The sequence below is a fragment of the Odocoileus virginianus genome, chromosome 20 (genome assembly GCF_023699985.2).
Source record: "Odocoileus virginianus isolate 20LAN1187 ecotype Illinois chromosome 20, Ovbor_1.2, whole genome shotgun sequence".
NCBI classification, from domain to species: Eukaryota; Metazoa; Chordata; class Mammalia; order Artiodactyla; family Cervidae; genus Odocoileus; species Odocoileus virginianus.
Window position 1 is genome coordinate 35884769 of NC_069693.1, and position 20979 is coordinate 35905747.

Below are 20979 nucleotides of genomic sequence, written 5' to 3' on the forward strand. Positions count from 1 at the left end.
GTAAGAGAATTTTGAAGAGGAGTGAGTAAGCGTCTCTGCAGAAATGAAGACAGAAATCAGTTCTTGATCATCTTGATCAGAGTAATGACAGAAGGAGTAGGAAACCTACAAAGATGTTTTGATAAACTTACTCAGTCAGGTGCCCTAATATTTACATGTAAGTTTCAACTAACAATTCTGCAAGGACGTAAGATAACTCAACAGTTGTGAAAAGACAGATTGCCTCGTTTCAGCTCCTTTCACTTGCTAGTATGTAATTTATCTATAAATTGTTACTCTCCTCTAGTTCTGACTGTAAATTGCAAATGAGATTAATTAGGACAGGATTAAAGATAAGATATTCAACTCATGTTGAATAGTACTAAGAAGATAGCTGCCATAGAAGATGGCTTTTAAAAACATGTAAGATACCAGCCCGTGGTTAGGAGGAAATTAAAAGGGAAAATGCATCCTTCAAGACACATGTTTTCTGAAAACCATACAGTTCTTTAGGAGAAGGTCTCAAACTATGAAAAATAGTTGGCAAGAGATTGCACCCTATTACTGCATACCACTGGGAGTTTAGGCTAGAATTTACAATTTTGGCTTTAAGCAGGACACTCAGTGTCCTGGCCATCCTCTATAAAAGATTGGCTATGAATTTTGCCAAGGACTGATTCACATTTCAGCTGACCAAGATTTTTAATAATTGTATGACTTCCAAACCACTTATTCTGAGGTCTTCTACAGCAGCCCATGGGAAACAAAAGCCTTCATACTCATTTCTATTTCTCCTTTGACTGGCTCCAGCAAAGAGTCTCCTCTCTCTAGGGATTCTTGATAAATATGTAGCACATAAAGAGAGCAAGGCAGGGGTTCAATCTGTGACAGGAAGGATAGAAACCATGGCACCTTCATAGGACTCTCAACAGATGCTCACTGCACAGAGGGCTTGAAGGAACTATGACATTGCTGTTACTGTGGAAACCATGCATGCCTAAATGAACAACAAAATTAATAGTCCTAACAGGCTTTAGTGGCGTCAACAGGATGACAATACTTGCTTTTACTAGGGGATGTGTACTTTCAATTGCAATTCCACTGAGATATGGTTCTCACATAAAGAAAAAACAGTGTCCATCAAGGGCAAATAAACAGAATAACCATCAAGTACTTGCTGCTTAAACTTCTCCAAGCCAAGGGCAAGGGCCATGTTATTCTGCCTTCCTGCTAAAGTTAAAAGGCACCTTTCAAATTCCCAGGCCTTTTTGTGACATTCTATTTAATTTTATCATGCTATTGCTAGTCTCCTATTGAGCTTTTGTTGTAAGCAGATAAGGCTAAAGGGGGAGCTGAGGGGAAGCAGAATGAGACACAAAAAGGAAGAAGGTAAAATTAGCTATAGCACATCATTGGACCCTGCTTGGCCTTGAAGAAGGCACAATACATGTTAATTAAGTAGATTAACATGTTGCTTGCTGAAGGGGCTATTCTAGACAGCAGGAAGTAAGTTTAAAACAGGTAAGAACTGTTTTTCTCTGGACTAAAGTTAGTTAAGCCATTGCTCTGAACAACTGGATGGAGACAGGGAATGGGTTGGTGGGGAGAAAACGTTTCTTAGGATGTTAGATGATATTAAAAAATCCATTGGGCTAAGCAACTTTTAGATCATGAAGGATTTTCTAGAAATTTCCCAGTCTGTTCTATTAATTGAACTGTGTATTGGCCTTGCAGATAAGTTTAACACTGATCCAGTGTTAGAAGATTTATTCCCCCAAATGTTTATCATAATTATGTGACAGAATTGGTTACTCCAAGAGTTGAAACGAGGAGACTATTTCAGGTTAAATAACTTGTCCAAAGTTCTGGGAAATGCCTACATGGGGAATAAAGTCTTCATCAGGTAGTATTGAAATGATGTTTAAAGCCTTGTGCTAATGAGCTGGGCCACATGCGTGGGTTAGCTGGCTTAGAACAGAGGCAGGTCAGCTCTTCAACCAGACACGATAATGCGTCAGTCCACACAGAAATACATCCAAGTTTGCCAAAAAGTATAAGTAAAAACACGTAATGTGCTCCACGCAAACCCACTGGGGCCCAGAGTAAGTGTGTACACTGCTAATAGTAGATTCATGATTTCACCTTCTTTTAATGACTTAATATGACTAGAATACTAGATTTCTAATTTAAAAAGATATGCAGCAAGCAACAAAGATTTATTGTATAGTACAGGGAACTATAGTATCTTGTAATAACTTAGAAAATCTGAAAAATAATATGTATATATGTATAACTGAATCTCCTTGCTGTACACCTGAAACACTGTTAAGTCAACTATACTCCAATAAAATAGATGTAAAGAAATACAAAAAAAAAAAAAAAGAATAAAGCACACACACATACCAATGTTTACAAATCTCACGTAACAAATGATCCCTGCAAAGTGCTCTAAAGTAGATATTTGAGTACTATAGAATGAGTCATACCAGTATGAATGAATTTTATGATTTTAGAACTTTATGATTTTACAATCAGTGAAATACATAGTAATTCTGCAAACAAATAGGCAAATAAATAAACTTCACCTTCATTACAAAAGCAAAAGGATATATTCTTTAAATACTGCATTATGGAATTATGAGAGATGCACATAAGGATAAGTTGTCATCTTAAAGTTCCTTCTCCTTTCTACCCACCGCCCATAAGAACCTGCTTTTATGATAAACCTGTAATACATTTTATAGAACATATGTAGGTGATAATATAAAAATAATCATATATTATTTATAGTAAAAATCTTCCACAGTTAATGTCCTGTTTCTTGATCTGGGTGTCTGTTACATGGATGGATTAATTTTATGAAAATTCATTGAGTTATATACAATTTTCTGAATGTATGTTAGACTTCAGCAAAGTTTTCTGAAAATCTTTTCTCATGATTGCACTGCTGAAGTATACAGATAGGTGAATGCTGCTTTAGAGCTAACACATTTATTGCAATAAATGTGAATGTGAAAAACATTTTCATAAAGTAATTATATTTTAAATGTATCACATAAGTTCATTACTTAAATAAAAGGTGTGGATTATATTAATAGCTCTGGCTTGGCCACTAACTAGTGGTTGAATCTGAGCCTCTCTGTGCCTTATTTTCTCTCTCATCTAAAAAGGATTGGATGAGCAACAGTCCAGCATCATTTTCAGCTTCAGTGTTACATGATACCCAGTAACGGGCCAAATGAGAAGTGAGAATCCTTAGGTGAATCTTTCTGTAAAGCAACAAGCCACTTCCTGGTTTATCTCTTTTGCAGACAAGCATTTCGTGAGGGGTGGGGAGACAGCTGGAGTGAACAAAAGCTTGACTAAAGTGATAGTCTTGACACACAGGCTCTGTTAACCACAAGAAAGCCTCTGTCTAGTCACATAATTCTGAAGTTCCAAAGAAAGGAGAAGCTGCTGGGTATTTCCTCCATTAGAGTCTGACAATTCACTAAGATGAGGATTAACCTCTTCCTGCCAGAAGAACTGTGCAGTTTTCAGTGTCACTAAGTTTAGTCAAGGGCTTAGTCATTGTACCAGATGGCACAATGGTAAGGAATCTACCTGCAGGAGATGCAGGTTTGATCTCTGGGTTGGGAAGATCCCCTGGAGGAGAAAATGACAACCCACTCCAGTATTCTTGCCTGGGAAATCCCATGGACAGAGGAGCCAGGCGAGTTCCAGTTCATAGGGTCACAAAGGGTCAGACAACTTAGCGACTCAACAACAACAAAAGTTCAGTTAAAAGACTACTCCTTCCATAAACATTTATTGAGCTCCTGCTGAATGCCAAGCTTCCTGGTAGCTGCCGGGGATAAAATGGCAAGACAGGCTGGTGGGATCCTGCCCCATGGGTCTCAGGAGCTTGTGGGGAACACAGACAAGTGAACAAGCAATTGCAGGCGGCCTTGCATGATAAGTCTATAAAGGGAGAAATGGGAGGTGTGACTGAACAGGCACAGGAAGAGCGCATAACCGGCTGGGGGCTAGGGCAGGAGGTATCAGGGAGGTTTTCTGGAGCAAGTGATGTCTAAATAATGACTAGGAGTTAGCCACGTAAACATGCTTTAATCACATGCTGAGAGGCAGTATAGCCAAGAGTGGGCTCAGGAGTCAGACTACTTAGCGTCATCTCCCTGTGCTACCACTTAATAGCTGTGTGAGCCTGGGTAGGCCTCTTACATGCTCACTAAGCCTCATTTTCCTCATCTGCAAAATGGGAATGATAGTACTCAAGGGTTGTTGTAAGGATTAAGTGAGAGAATCCATGTGAGCCCTACTAAGAGCCTAACAACTACTACTACTACTGTCATTACTAATAGACAGATGTGGGAAAAGGACAGCAGGATGCCTGTGATAGACTGGCCCAAAGAGGACAAAGAATGTAGCTATGTGGTGTCCTGAGATTACTCCAGTCCAGCTGGAGAGAAGACAGGGAGGAGGCAATGAGACGAGGCTGGCGTGGAAAGCAAAGACCAGTGGGCAAAAGGCGCTGAGGGCTGTGTTAAGGAGTTTGGAGTCCATCCTGGAGGAATGAGAGCACTGAAGTGTTCTAAAAAGAGAAGTTCATGATAGTTCACAACTCACATTTATCAACAGAGGAGAAGTGAGCTTGCCCACACAAAAACTATTTTACCCCAAAGAATTGAGAATTCCGTATCCACTAGTCATTTTCCTCTCACAGGATGAGCTCCGGTTGGAATTCAATAGCTCACTAACATCCAAGGATTCCCTTCTGTTGGTAAGTTGGAGATGCTGGATGCTCAAATAAATGCAGTTAATTCTAGAGAGGCATCACTGAAATAATGTTATTCAGCCTGAGAGACCCAGTTTAGAAAATTAACATAGTATATCTTTTCATGAGCCATGAGCTGTAATATACAGCAGACCTCTCTTGAGTTATTAAACTTGCTCTATTAGATTACAGAAAATACCAGACAACTAGCCCTGCTCTGGCTGGAGTTTTGTAGAATGCAGATCTCTTTTTCCCTACGAGGAAGAGCAAGTGTAGACCACAGCTGCAGAGCCTCGTGTAACACAGGATGCAAGATACACACTTCTTGTCCTTCACTTCCCATCTCTTTAGACCTGACCTCTAAGGAAAACTAATAAGAACCAACCATGGCTTCTTGGAATGAATAAATATTAAACCAAAGTCCAAAAGGGATGGATGTAAGGACTGACATGACTCAATACTCCCAAATGATATGGAAGAAGAAATAAGCAATAAACTTCTAACTCAGACAAACTTAAATGCTTCTGGGTAGTTTAATGTCAAGGTGCCATGGACCAAATGTAGGGGGAGTGGGCAGGAGAAGGGTGGCAGATGTGATGCAAGTGTATTTTGAATAGAATGATACAAATCCTCCTATTAAAAGGATGAACTACCAATTAGAACCAGAAAGTGACACCTGGAATTACAGTGTTCCCCCCCCCCCCCCCCCAATTAGGCTGGCTTCCCTGGTGGCTCAGATGGTAAAGAATCTGCCTGCAATGTAGGAGACCTGGATTCAATCCCTGGATGGGGAAGATCCTCTGGAGAAGGAAATTAAAAAGCAACCCACTTAAGGATTCTTGCCTGGTGAATCCCACGGACAGAGGAACCTGCTGGGCTACAGTCCATGGGGTCGCAAAGAGTTGGACATGACCGGGCAACTAACACTTTCACTTCACTTTCTTTCCCTATTAGGCTACTGAAGCCAGAAAATTTGGGGTATCATCAAGGAGGGGACTGAAAGCAGGAGAGAAAGCAAACCACCATTCTTCAGTCCTCTCAGCCAAAATGGAGGCACATCTACTCCTGAAAAGCTGTGTAGCTTGATGGCTATGCACCAAGAAATAGAAAACAGAACCTGCTGTCATATTTACACACCTCCAGACTCAGTGAAATCACATATAGTATTTTGCACACATCGATGATACTTGTTAAACATTAGTAACAAATGCCATTTTGTTCATGCATTTGGTGAGTAATTTGCTACAAACCAGCCCAATGCAAATCACCATGTTAGCAACTGGGAGTAATATCAAAAGATGAGATACATATACTGACCTCAAGTGCCTTACTGCCTGGTAGATGAACTATCGATGTTAACTATAGCACAAGGCACAAAGGAATAAAAACCACAACAAAAAGGAGCAAATTACGTGTTATAGTAACATCCTACACATATTTAGAGGACATTATGTCAAAAAATCATATATATATATATATATATATATATATAATCTATTTTTATTTAACTGCATTCATTTTAAGGCTTAACCTGGACTGTGATGGTCACTGTGAATTTACTGACAATTACATTCATGCCCAAAGCCAGTGGCTGATATTGATCAGCAGTTCACAGTGGCAACAGGAAGCTGGGAAGTTTCTGAATGAGGCTGAACTCTGGACCTATTACCAATAGTGAATATTAAGAAGGTGAATTTTTTTTATGGTGGCAGAAAGTAGAAAGGCAAGGGAGCCTTTGAGTGAGATCACCCATTGTTTCTGCTATCTTAGCCTTCAGGGCACTTGGTTTCTTCTGCAACTGCTAGAAAGTAAAAGAGTTCTCAAAAGCACTCTTTAATGGAGGGGAATAAAAATCAGGCTCATTGTCAGGATCAAGTAGCTAACATCCTGTTGCCAGCTAAGTCAGCTTATAGAAGCCATTTACTATATTAATACCAAAAACTCTGTCCTCTCTTGCCCTAGCCCATACCAAAGGTACACACTGGATTTAGGAGATTAATCCTGCTTGCAGAACTGCCAGCTCTCTCTAGCCTTCATAATCAGAGTTCAAGGGGGAAAGTAGTGATACTGTCATAGGGCTTGAGAGAGACATGTCTTTGAGAATATGAAATTTCCATATCCTCAAAGTAAAATACTTCAAGGAAACCAGGTATAGAAAAAGAATTTTTCATTTGTCCTTAGATACACATAGGAAACAAGCTACCTTTGCAATTATCAATGACTTTAATTAATTACCTCTTTAATTAATGCAAATAGATTTACTCTGTTCTCCATCATTTCTACCATTACATTTGCTTTTGCCTCTGGGTGTATTAGTGGTGGGGAGGGGTGTATATGTGTGTGTGTGTGTGTGTGTGTGTGTGTCTGTGTCTCAATTAATAGAACGCATTTAACTGAGAATTGAGTTGCTATGTGTAATAAAATCACATTTCAGAAAGGAGTAAATCTCTTAAGAGCACATATTTAAAGAAAATGAAGAGTTTCCCTGATGGCCCAGTAGATAAAGAATCTACCTGCAATACAAGAGACACAAGAGATGTGGGTTCAATCCCTGGGTCAGGAAGATCCCCTGGAAGAGGAAATGGCAACCCACTGCAGTATTCTTGCCTGGGAAATCCCATGGACAGAGGAGCCACGGGTCCTCTGGGTCCCTTTGCAGTTCAAAGGGTCGCAAAGAGTTGGACACAACTGACAACTAAGCACAGCAGTGTTAAAAATTTTAGATTGAAAGCAGCTGACGTAATCTATCAAGCTATGTTACAAGGAGGTATGTAAGATTATTTTAAAAGTTGGATATATGATCTCTATTTCAAGAGACATAATCTAGTTGGCAAGACAGGTTTAAAAATATATACAAAATAATGGCTCAGGAAACTCAAACAGGGACTCTGTATCAACCTAGAGGGGTGGGATGGGGTGGGAGATGGGAGGGAGGTTCAAAAGGGAGGGGATATATGTATACCTATGTCTGACTCATGTTGAGGTCTGACAGAAAACAACAAAATACTGTAAAGCAATTATTCTTCAATCAAAAAATGAAGTAAAAAAAAATATATATATATACAAAATAAGTATAAGAACTAAAAATAATAGAACAGGACCAACATATCTAAGTCTCAAAAGTTTAAGGGATGGAAAAGAATGAGTGTAAATGTTAAATTTCATTTCCAAAGAACTTGGAGTTGGTAGAAAATCACCAAGGTTTTAGGAATTTCTACTTTTCAGCTAGACCCACCGTGAGACAGGGTAAACTTGTCGACCCTACTAGGCAACAGTTTTGCAGTTTTTGTGTTCTGTTTTGGGTATTTTTAATTTTATGGTTTATGCTAAAGGTAACATGACTTTTTTTTAATACTGTAAATATTCTTTGCCATCCCATCCCTAAAGATGATTATATTAAAAGAGTTTCAATTAATTAGAGAATATGCACATTGTTCAAATCATATTTCATCTGGTTTCTTTTATTTTAAGGAGGCATTACCTTTTCCGGGTTCTGTAAAATAGGGGAGCTACAGAATTACAAACCCATTCTAGGCTAAGTAGGATAAGCAAGCTGTTTTGGAAAAACAGTGATTCCATTTTGTGGGTGATTTAATTAACAACTGAATTTGTAGCTTCAGTTTAAACAAAATAGAAATCTTAGTTGTTAACCAAAACAACTCTAAAACTTGAGTTTTAAAATGTCATAGTTTGGGATTCTTAGTTCTCTGTCTCTCTTCTTTCTTTCATCTCTAATATGCAAAGAGCCCAGAAAGTCACAAAACTTAGAAGAGACCTCAAAATCAAGACTGAACATTTGGATTCAAATTGCAGAGGAGGAAAAGGAATATTTTAGAGAATTGTGGTGGATATGACTGTTGTTATTGCTTTAAATCAGTTTGAGCACATGGTGCATTTTAAGTAAGTCATTTGCCTGGTTTGTGTTATTTTTTATAAATAAACATAAAACTATAATCTTAAATGCATGGTGAGAATACAGATAATTGCTTTTACTTTTATAATTGGGAGTCAGCTGTGTCTCAAAACACAGTGAGTCTGAAAACCGCTCTGGGGATGACACACTATGCATTTAAAATAACAAGGGAGTAGGACTTCCTTAGTAAAACAATAGACCTGTGGTCACTGCATTGGTGTTTGTAAGTTTCAGCTTTATGTTTCTAGAGTTCCCAGAAACATGGACCAAGATATTCACATTTTTAAAAAATGCTGTTGTCGTTGTTCAGTCACTAAGTCATGTCCAACTCTTTTCGACCCCATGGACTGCAGCACCCCAGGCTTCTCTGTCCTTCACCATCTCCCAGAGTTTGCTCAAATTCATGTTCACTGAGTCCATGATGCTATCTGACCATCTCATCCTCTGCCTCCGTCTACTCCTTTTGCTTTCAATCTTTCCCAGCATCAGGGTCTTTTCCAATGAGTCAGCTCTTCACATCAGTTGGCCAAAGTACTGGAGCTTCAGCTTCAGCATCAGTCCTTCCAGTGAATATTCAGGGTTGGATTTCCTTTAGGATTGACTGGTTTGATCTTCAATTATTTTGTTACTAAATTAAAAACTAAAGTATCCCCAAACTATCCAACTTCACATTCACACACACAAATTATAGCATCATAGTTGAAAGCTTCTAAGTCTAATTACTGTGCCAATATTAAGATGATAATGCACCCCATTCTAGATTACTCAAAGACTAATTATCTAGGCCAGGCACTTAAGCTTGTCCCTATCCTATTCCCTTGGTTTTCTGCCATTTGGCTATTTTAAGGTTCACTAGCCTCTTCACAACTCGGCAGAGAAAATAAAAGAAGATGAAACTCAAATCAGCAAACTTAAACTTTTCACATGATCTAGTGAAAATGATGGGAGGAGAGAGGAGAGATAGTTAACGTGACAATCAAGGTTCTCTGTATATTCATTTATTCACAGTGTTCTCTTTCTCCAGTGATAAGCTGACCAGATATCTTGAATTAAGCAAAATAGCACTTGATTTTGACTCCTTTTTTTTTGACTCTTTGACCTTCCTATTTTCACTTTATTGATTAATTTTGTACCGCGGATGCCAGTTCCTCCTCCCTTTGTCCTTTCTTCTCCTTTTCCTTTCTCACTGTCAGCAGGAGCTACATTTATTTACTAAATGGCACTCCTTTACTTCTGACATTGAAGGGAATCCCTAAGAGTTCCAGGCCTTTCCCATCACACTTTTAACTCCACTTTGTGAAGCTAGACCCTATATAACCTAAATGCCCAAACTTAGAACAGTAGCTGGAAATACTATGGTACATCTATGCTTATATGCTAGCCCTAGCAGAGAATGGGGGTCAGCCCTTTAACCGCTTCTTGAATTGCAAGTTTTATCATGTCTTCAATCCCCTATCTGAAGTTTTGGCACTTTAGCTGTTCATGTAGATACTTAAGATGACCTATTATCCAACTCTCCCTTAACCCCCTTCCCACTAAATATATACTTATGCAAATGACAAAATCTTCAGCCAACTGAATAAAAACCAAAGCAGTCATTCTTTCAGTCCTGCCTCCCCACCATCGGTTGTTCACCAGCCAAAGGTAAAATAGTTTCATGAGGCTCAAATTGTCAAGAATTTAATCAAAAGCTTAGACCACAGGGAGGATGGATCCCCAGAGAATAATATGCCCATGAACAAGATCCCCCAAACTCATCAAATTCATCTTCCATTAGCTCTACATGGGCACCAAGACCTCTGTTAAGCCTGCAATTTTCTGTCCAACGTGAGGAACCACAGTCTGCTAAACAAAAGTCCAAAACCTGAAGGATAATGACCTGCTCTTCTCCACACCTCTAAATTTTAAAAGGTATATCATAGTTCCAGGATAATGAGGGAAGAGCAGGAGAATTCAGGTTATAGATAACAGGCTCATATACTTATCATAGTCTATTCTAGTCTGGTCTATGTGATGTGATGTGATGACTCACATAGCTATATGTCCATATCTACATCTCACAGAGACTAAGTGGTTTAAGGGCATCATCTCTAATCATTACAGCAACCCAGAGATAGGTACTATTAATATCTATCACACATGAGAAACTGAAGCTCCACTTAACAAGGAAATGACAGAACTGGCTTCAAATCCAAATTGTCTGACTCCAGAGTCCATGCTCATTCTATTACATTATTATTACACCGCCCAACCCTGGGCTTCTTGCCCACTTATCTAATCTTACTCTCCCATTTTTCCCATACCTCAAGCTGTCACCACCCAAATCTTATTGGAGTCGGTCTATAAATAGACCCTCATTTCTGTGCAACTGATCACTTAAGACCACTCTAACTTCACCCAGGCTCTGGCATATGGATTATAGCTCTTTCCAAGATTCTCCAACCCAGGCCTAGATTCCCATTGATAAGACTCTTCCAGGTGGCCTTTTTAACAAACTCTATCATGAAAAGCAAGGGACAAGACTATAAAATGGTATTGACTACAGAAATGTAAATGGCATATGGAAGCACAGATGACAAAGAAACGAGAATAAAGTAAAAAAACATCCAGGAAGTTTACACCAACAGCAAGGTGCCAGTGAGTAATGAAATATAGCAGCAATTGATATCGCAATCAAAATAAGTAAAATAAAATATTATACACATTCCTGAAGACCCCAGGTAGACTTGAACAGATGCAAAGATTTCTTCTTTTCTTGGATAGGATGATGCAACATCATATATATGTTGGCTCTTCCTAAGTTTAGTTATAAATGTAACTCAATAAAAATATCAGCAAGATTTTCTATGGAGTTAGATAAGCTGAAACTAAAGTTCACATGGAAAAACAATCATGCAAGAATAGCCAGAAAAATACTGTAAAACAAAAACCATGAGGCCATGGTAAGAGAGGGATATAGCTCAACCAGACATTAAAACATACTAGAAAGCGTGCAAGTTCCTATTTAGTCAATTTAGGTTAGATAAAGATTTTTAATCATGGTCCAAAACCCAGAGGTATTACAAGAAAAGATGAATAAATGTGACTATACAGAAAAATTTTTATATGGCAAAAGAAATAACACTAGAAACAAAGTTAAAAGACTTTGACAAAAGAGAAAATATTTGCAACACATACTACATACAATGGGCTAATATTTCTAATCACTTCATGGCATGGTCGCATTACTTCATGGCAAATAGAAGGAGAAAAAGTGGAGGCAGTGACAGATTTCATTCTGTTGGGCTCCAAAATCACTGCAGATGGTGACTGCAACCACGAAATTAAAAGATGCTTGCTCCTTAGAAGGAAAGCTATGACAAACATAGACAGTGTATTAAAAAGTAGAGACATCACTTTGCTGACATAGGTCTGTATAGTTAAAGCTATAGTTTTTCCGATAGTCATGTACAGACGTGAAAGTTGGATCATAAAGAAAGCTAAAAGCCAAAGAATTGATGCTTTTGAAATGTAGTGCTGCAGAAGACTTTTGAGAGTCCCTTAGACTGCAAGGAAATCAAACCAATCCATCCTAAAGGAAATCAACCCTGAATATTCACTGGAAGGACTGGTGCTGAAGCTGAAGCTCCAATACTTTGACCACCTGATGTGGTCAGATGTTTTTCATTAGAAAAGACCCTGATGCTGGAAAAGATTGAGGACAGGAGGACAAGGGGGTGACAGAGGATAAGATGGTCAGATAGCATCACTGACTCAATAGACAAGAAGCTGGGCAAACTCCAGGAGTTAGTGGAGGACAGAGGAGCCTGGTGTGCTGTAATCCATGTGGTCACAAAGAGCTGGACATGACTTATTGACTGAACAACAAAGACAACATTTCTAATATATAAAGAACTCTTAAAAATTGAGAGACAATATGCTAAAAATGAACAGATACACAGAGAGACCATGATTTAAAGTGGCCCTTCAAAGTGAAAGTGAAAGTTGCTCAGTCATGTCCGACTCTTTGCAACCCCATAGACTACAGTCCGTGGAATTCTCCAGGCCAGAATACTGGAGTGGGTAGCCTTTCCCTTCTCCAGGGGATCTTCCCAACTCAGGGATCAAACCCAAGTCTCAAGTATTGCAGGCAGATTCTTTACCAGCTGAACCACAAGGGAGGCCCAAGATGCTGGAGTGGGTAGCCTATCCCGTCTCCAGGGGATCTTCCCGACCCAGGAATTGAAATGGGGCCTCCTGCATTGCAGGTGGATTCTTTACCAATTAAGCTAACAGAGAAGCCCCTTAAACATGCAAAAATGGCCAAACTCACTCATAATTAGAGGAATGCAGATGAAAACACTGAAATACCAATTCTCACTTATTAGATGGGTAGAAATTTGAAAGCATGACAACATAACCTCTTGGCAAGTCTGTGGGGAAACAGACACTCTCATAGATTGCTGACGGGAAGGCAATATGATATAACCTTTCCAGAGAATAATTTGGCCATATCTAACAAAACTACGTATGCATGTACCTTTTGATCCAGCATTTCCACTTCTGGGAATCTAGCCTGATGATACATCTCTGACAATTCAAAAATACAGATTCACAAGATTATTCATTGCAACACTGTAGTTGCAGGATAGTAGAGACAATATAAATGCCCATACTTAGAACAGTAGCTGGAAATACTATGATACATCCACACAATGGAGTGTTACATTATGTGTAGCTGGAAACAAGAATAAGCAAAATCTCTACAAACTGATATGGAGAGATTTCCAGGATATATTGTTAAGCAAAAAAATAAAAGAGAAAATTACAAAGAGTATCTACAGTATACTACACTTCAGATAAGAAAAAAAGGGAACATAGGAAAACATGTATCTGCTCATTTGTGCAAAAGGAATACAGGAAGAATTAACCAGTAACTAATGAGCATGGTTACTTTCTGGCTGTTAGTGGGAACAGGGAGGAAAAATGAGGGCAGGAAAAGGGAAGTAAGGATGGTAGGAGCAACATTTCTCTGAACACATCTTTTTCCATAACTCTGATTCTTAGAACTATGGTACAGTTTCACAGCACTATATACTCTGTGGATAATGAGAGCCAGCTTTCCTACTATCAGAGAATGAAGTTACAACTCAGGAAAAGGGGAGGCCAGAACAAACCCTATAGCATTAAATTGGAATTTAATTTTAAATTGGAGTTGGTATCAATATTCATTCATGGATTATAATACATATACAGATGGGTGTGTAGTTCTGCATGCATGTTCAGTCACTCAGTTGTGTCTGACTCTTTGTGACCCCATGGACTATAGCCTGGCAGGCTCCTCTGTCCATGGAATTTTACCAGCAAGAATATTGGAGTGGGTTAACATTTCCTCCTCCAAGGAATCTTCCTGACCACACAGATATAAGTAAGTATATGTGTACATGTGTGTTTGTCTACATACATACATTTCCTAGTTCTGTCCACTTGAGAGAGTCTGGAAAAAATGATACACAGTAGCAATAAGAACACCTACTGCCCAAATTCAGGTTTCTAAATAACACTTTGTCAGGGACCAGGGCTCCCTGGAGAAGTGACTGGTTTCAGAGCTGGGACAGGAAAAATACAAGATGAGCCTGGAATACCTTGTGGAGAGAGGTAGTGCTGTTTGTTTATTGTGTAGCTGCTCAATTGTACCTGACTCTTTGTGACCTCATGGACTGTAGTCCCCAGGCTCCTCTGTCCACGGGATTTTCCAGGCAAGAGTACTGAAGTGGGTTGCCATTTCCTTCTCTAAGGTAAGTAGAGAAATACTCAAAAAAGTGACACAGAAGCTAACCTGAAGGAGTTCCCAATGGCCAAAGATGAGGCAATGGGAACAATAAAAAGATAATAATAATAAATAGTAATGGTTTATAATCCATAAGATATAAAATAAATATCCATGATTCAATATTAATCTAAATAGTCAAGCAAAACTAAGCAGGGGATAACCCCTGGATGAGGGCATCAAACCTCTCCAGTATTCTTGCCTGGAGAATCCCCATGGGCAGAGGAGCCTGGTGGGCTGCAGCCCATGCGTCACAAAGAGCTGGACGTGACTGAGCGAGTAGGCACAGGGGCTAAGTCCGTTACAGAAAGACAGACATTGTAATATTACTTTCATATGACATTTCTGAAGTAATAAAATTCATTGAAACAGAAAGTATCGATAGAATGGTAGAGGCGGGAGTTGGAAATCAGTGTTTAACGGGTACAGACTTTCAGTTGGAGGAGATAAAAAAATTTGTGGAGATGGATGGTTGTGAAGCTTGCACAACAAGTTGAATGTACTTAATGCCACAGAATTGTACCTTAAACATGGCTAAAGCGGGATATTATGTATAATATATATTTTGCCACAAAAATTTTAAATGCATTTAAAAAGCAAAAATGAAAATAAATAATAAACAAAGGAGAAGGCCCAGCTCTTTCTTAAGAGTCAAAATCTAATTAATAAATGTAGAAGAAATAAGGGAAAATAAGAAAATCTCCAGCAGACAAACACTAGCATACTAATTGCTGCAGCTTGGGCAAAAGTATGATGAGAAACAAAATGTCTGCATAGTCAGAGTATCTTCCCCAAAGATACTTATTAATTACAAAGGGAAAAACAGTAACTTTAAAGTGTAGAAGCTTGGCAGACACCATCTTGGCTATGTGATCAAAGTTAATACCATCACTAGTAATGCATATTGACATGGGGAACACAGCATAGATTCTGTGATATTCCTGCCAAAATGCATACCCTAAACCCAATCACGAGGAAACATCAGACAAACAAAAATGGAGGGACATTCTACAAAATAACTGGTTTCTAAATACCCAAAGAATCAAGATCATTAAAGTCAAGGAAAGACTGAGGAACAGTTTGGGAATGAAGAAGACCTAAAGGGACATGACAACTAAATGCCACTAATTTCTGATCATTTCCTATAAATAATATTATTGGGACATTCAGAGAAAGTGGAATGAAGCCTGAATATTAGATGGTGGTAATATGTCAGTGTTAATTTCCTGGTTTTGATGGTTGCATTATACTCATATAGGAAAAAGTCTGAATGTGTAGGAAATGTCCACTAAAGTTCACAGGAATAACAGAACATCAGATCAGCAAAACATTCTCAACTTTTTTGTGGTAAAGGAAGTTACTTAATTTGAACATATATAAATTTGTAATCTCAAAATAAAAAGATAGTAACTATTATAAAGAGATAGAAAACTAGGAAACATGAAAGAGTGGGAGAAGTTCCAGTGAATACCTCATGGAATTCCAGAAGCAGAGAGTAAAGGAAGTGCAGAAAGTCGTCATTGGAAGAACTAACAGCTGAGAATGGCTAAGAATTTTTCAGGCTGAAGAGTAAAGAAAGACATGAGTCCCCAGAGGGAATGTTTATATCAACTGCTGAGACAGAAAAACAAAAATAAATCCACATCTAAGCATACCATAGTGAAAATTCAGAACAGCAGGGATAAAGAGAAAATCCTAAATGCTACCAGGAGAGAAGACAGATTACCTACAAAGAAGCAGTCATTAAACTGAAAGCAGGCTTCTCATCAGTGAATTGACGCCAGCAGACAGTGGGGAAATAGCTTCCAAATGATGAGTGAAAATAATGAGAATTGTCTATAGAGCAAAACCAATGCTGCTTCAGCTGAAGTAGGTCATGAAAGGATATACTTCAGCGAAAAGAAAAATGAACCCAGAAGGAAGGAGTGAGCTATAAGGAGCATAATGAGCAAAAAACAATTAACAAAATGAATTGGTAAATCTATTTAGGTATTGGTTGCTAACAATAATAATCAAAACAACAATAGCAACTAGTTTTGTACCTTTAAATACTGGTAAAATTAAATTTCTACATGACAGTAAAATGGCAGATTCAAGGAAGGATTCTGTGGGTAATTAAAGTCTGCTAAATTCATCGTCTTCTCAGAAGGAGAACAGAGAAACTAAACAGTGATGGAAAGCTTAATGTGTATGTTTAAAATGTGAATAAATTATTTTTAAATACCCAGGCTCAAAAAATTTTCAACTGCTGGGGAGGAGATGGAGAAAAGAATAATAAAAATGTATAAATCTCAAACAGAGTAATAAAGGATAAAAAAAGAAGTAGGTAAAAAGCTTGGTAAATAGCAAGTAACATAAGATGGTAGAAATAGGTCCAACTATGTCATAATCACAGTCAATGGAAACAGATTAAATTCAGCTATTCAAGAAAGTTGCCATAACTGTGGATAAAGAAACATTAGTAATTGGCTACTTCCAAGAGACAGACCTAAAGAAAATACAGAAACATTAAAAATAAAGAGATGAGAAAAAGCAAATACTAACAAAATAAGGGCTTCACTGGTGGCTCAGCAGTAAAGAATCTGCCTTCAAACACAGGTTTGATCCCTGGGTGGGGAATATCTACTAGAGAAGGAAATGGCAACTCACTCCGGTATTCTTGCCTGGGAAATCCCACGGACAGAGGAGTCTGGTGGGCTACAGTCCACGGGGTTGCAAAGAGTTGGACGTGACTTAAAGATTAAACAACATCAAAACAAATCTAAAGAGCAATATTGATAGCAGATAAAACGGAAAATAAGGCTAAAAGCATAAATGGAGATAAAAGCCTTTACTATAAAATGAGTTTTTTAAAGTCTTCAAGCAAATATAACTATCATGAACTTGCATGCATCTACTAATACAGTACAGGCATACACAAAATAAAAAATTATATAATCACAAAGAAAATTGGATAAATTCACATTTATAGTGGGAGATTTTAACACAACTCTCTTAGACACTGATAGGTAAATCAAACAAAGCAATTAACAAACATCTTATATTTCACAGCTACATTAAGAGAACACTACACCCCCCAAAATAGCGATTATACATTTTTTGATGTATATGTGGCATATTTACCAAATTAAGTCACAAAGGAAGTTTCAACAAAATTCAAAAAATCAACAGCACATAGTTTGCATATTTTGACCACAATGCAATTAAATTTGAATCAAGAAGAAAAGACAGTAACAATAAAACACTCTATATTTAGAAATGATTTTGCACTTTTAAATAATCAAAAGTTAAGGAATAAATTACAATGGGAATTATAAAAGATTTAGACTGAATGAGAGTGAAAATATCTGTTCTCTGAAAGTGCTCCTTCAAAACTCCTAGGATGGGTGGGCAATACCAGCCCTGAACCTTCTCACCTCTGCTCCCCGGCCCATTCACCTAGAGCCAAGGCTGCAACAGGCAAATGTCCTTTCTGCCTACCTTGAGAATACGAGAGGAGTCGATTTTCTCCAGCTTAATCACTAAATGGTCACTTTTCAGGTCCTGGAATCATTCTGGAGGTCTTTAATCCAACTCCTCATCTTGCTCAAAACCTTAGCTTTCTCTCCTACTCCCCATTCGGGTCTATTAAAACTGAAGCTCAAAGGATTAAAAACAACAAGGGAATCTAAGGTTTTTCTTACTTTCTTTTCACAATACATTTTAAGATTTTTTAAAAATGTTTTATTCAGCATTTTAGTATTAGGGGGTCTTCCTGGAATAGCCAGTCCTCTATTTTGCCCCAAATGGAGTGCCACCATTAATCAAGTTACCAGACCCTCTGTGCTTAGCTTCCTCTTCTATTAAATGGGGTTCACAATTTATCTTACAAATTTGTTGCAGGAGTCAATAAGTAATGCATGGAAAGCTCCTGGCACTAGTAAGTGCTCAAAAAAGAAAAAAAAAAAAAAAAGCTGACTATTACCAGCAGCAGTTACAGTGTGAACTTGGTTCCAATAAAGCAAGTACCCCCCTCAAAAAATCAATATCATAGAGCAATCTCACTGATGAATATACATGGAAAATTCTCTAATAAAAATAAAAGTTAAGCAAATTAAATCCAAAAGGGTATAAAAGAGCACAAAATAGCCAGTAGGTTTATCTCTGGTGACATTACACTTAAAAAAAGAAATTAACCAATATAGTTGACCATAACAAAAGATTAAAGGAAGAATCTACATGATTATCCTAATAGATGCAGTCAAAACAACAGAATTTAATCGTCATTCATTATAATTACTCTCGACAATGTAGGAGTAGAGGATTTCCTTAATAGGTAGCCTCAATTAATGACATCATTCAAGATGCTTCTGTTCTTATTTTTTCTGCACTTGATACAATATTCTCAGAGAAATGTTAATATGTCTCACTATGATTATATATTTTTTTCTTTTCCCTTACATTTCTTCTGACTTTTTGCTTTATGTGTCTTTGCTTCTTTGCTGTTAGGTGTTCAATGGTTTATGATGGCTATCTTCTTGATGAATTGTACCTTTTGTCATTAAAAATATTCATCTTTGTTTCATTTAAAAATATACGAATAAATAAATTTAATAACAAAAAATAGATAGCTACAGAATACCAGAAGCAAGCATCAGAAAGCAGTGTTTCCAAAGAAGTTACACACAGAACAAGGAGGTCTGCGTCCACCACGGGTGTTCAGCACCACACGGGTTTCGGACCTCTGCTGCCCAGCAGAAGTTTAGTGAAGCCTACGCGTGCATTTCAAAATTTTCAAGTAGGCACATTTAAAGAAGTAAAAAGAAACAGGAGAAATTCACTTTAATAATATATTTTATTTAACCTAGATACCCAAATTAATATCATTTCAACATGTAATCAATATGAGTTATTAATGAGACATTTCACATTCTTTTTTCACATTAAATCTTCAAAATCTGGTGTGTATCTTACTCTTTCAGCACAGCTCAGACTAGCCACGTTTCAAATGATCAAAAGGCCCAAGGGAAAAGGTGCTAGGCCTCACCTGTAATCAAGGAAACTCACCAGACTGACAAAGATGTAAAGGTTTGACAATGACAAATTTTGGCAAAGATAAGGAGGACTCATATATTGCTGGTAAAACGTTCTACCATTTGGAGAACAATATTAATATCTGAAAATGTGAATAACATTTCACATTTCTCATTTCACATTTCTCATCACCCCAATGAGTCTACTTCTAGACATATACTTTAGGAAAATTCTCCCCTGTGTAAATTAGTATTTTTGAAGATGGTCTCCTCAGTATTGTTTGTATTATAGTAGGAAGAAAAATTGGAAATGCTCTAAATAGTCACAGGTAGAAAAAGAGACAAATTGAGGTATGCTTACACAATGGAATAATATATAGCAGCTAAAACAAACTAAAATAGATCAAGTCCCAAACCAATAATAGAACAATGTGTACAGCATGATAACATTTATGGAGAATTTACCAAATGTATAAAAAATACTACATATATATTAAGCAGATTCCATAGCTAGTAAAATATAAACAATATAGTGGATGACTGCCCAGCAGAATCATAATAGTGGTGCCTCTGGGAAGAAACAGAAGTAAAGAAATAAGTACGAGAAAAGAAGACATCAAAGATTTATAAGTAAAGCATTACTTCTTTAATTAAAATAAATTTGAAGCAAATATTACAATGTCACTTGGAAATTCTTCTTGATGGCTCCATTGGTATTTCACAGTATTGTCCTCAGTACTCTTTAGTATTTTTGAAAGTTTTCATAACAGTAATCATAAAGTCCTTCTTGCAATCTGTGTATTAAGGATGAATATTTCTTACTAACTCTACAGAATCAGAACATTTGCTATTAAAAGGAAACAAATGTAACGCTACACATGATCTGTGTGTACAAGCACACATGGACACACACATGTAGGTGGCAGAAGTCCAGTCTTCTGCTATCAGACATGCCATGACCTGTGTCCAGAACTGTGTCTGGCACATAAGAGACATTCCATTAGGATAGGTTCAATGAATGCATAAAGTGTGTTGTGCTGGTGTGTGGGACTTCAAGAGTCAACTTGCATGAAGGGAGGTTTGCCACTCATAAACTATGATTGCTTAAGAATGAGAATTTGCTTTTGCAGGTGCGTTTGAGGGTTCACCATGGGGAAAAGAATATGGTGCCTGACCGAGATAGTGATCTCTAGTCCAACTGAGGTCATTGTTTTTTGGAATGAGGAAAGATGTCTAGTTTACAGAAGAAGTGACTTTTCCCCATTTTACGCTGAACACAGCAATTCTTCTTTGGTAGCCAAGTGACAAATTGTATCACCCATTGGATGAGCATGAGCGAGTGGCAGAAAGGATATTTTCCCTAATTCCTCAGACACAGCATGGCATTGATTCAGAAAGGACTCCAGGAGATTTGTATTTACTTTGGTCCTTCAAGAATTTGCCACAGAAAGCTGCATATAGCTCTACTGGTAGAGCTTCATGGTAACTTGAC

General features: G+C 37.8%; 1 protein-coding gene across 1 annotated transcript in view; it reads right to left on the minus strand.

Moving 5' to 3' along the window:
- CES5A (carboxylesterase 5A) overlaps positions 1-20979 on the minus strand; it is a 279814-nt gene that overhangs the window by 215811 nt on the left and 43024 nt on the right. The window lies entirely within an intron of this gene.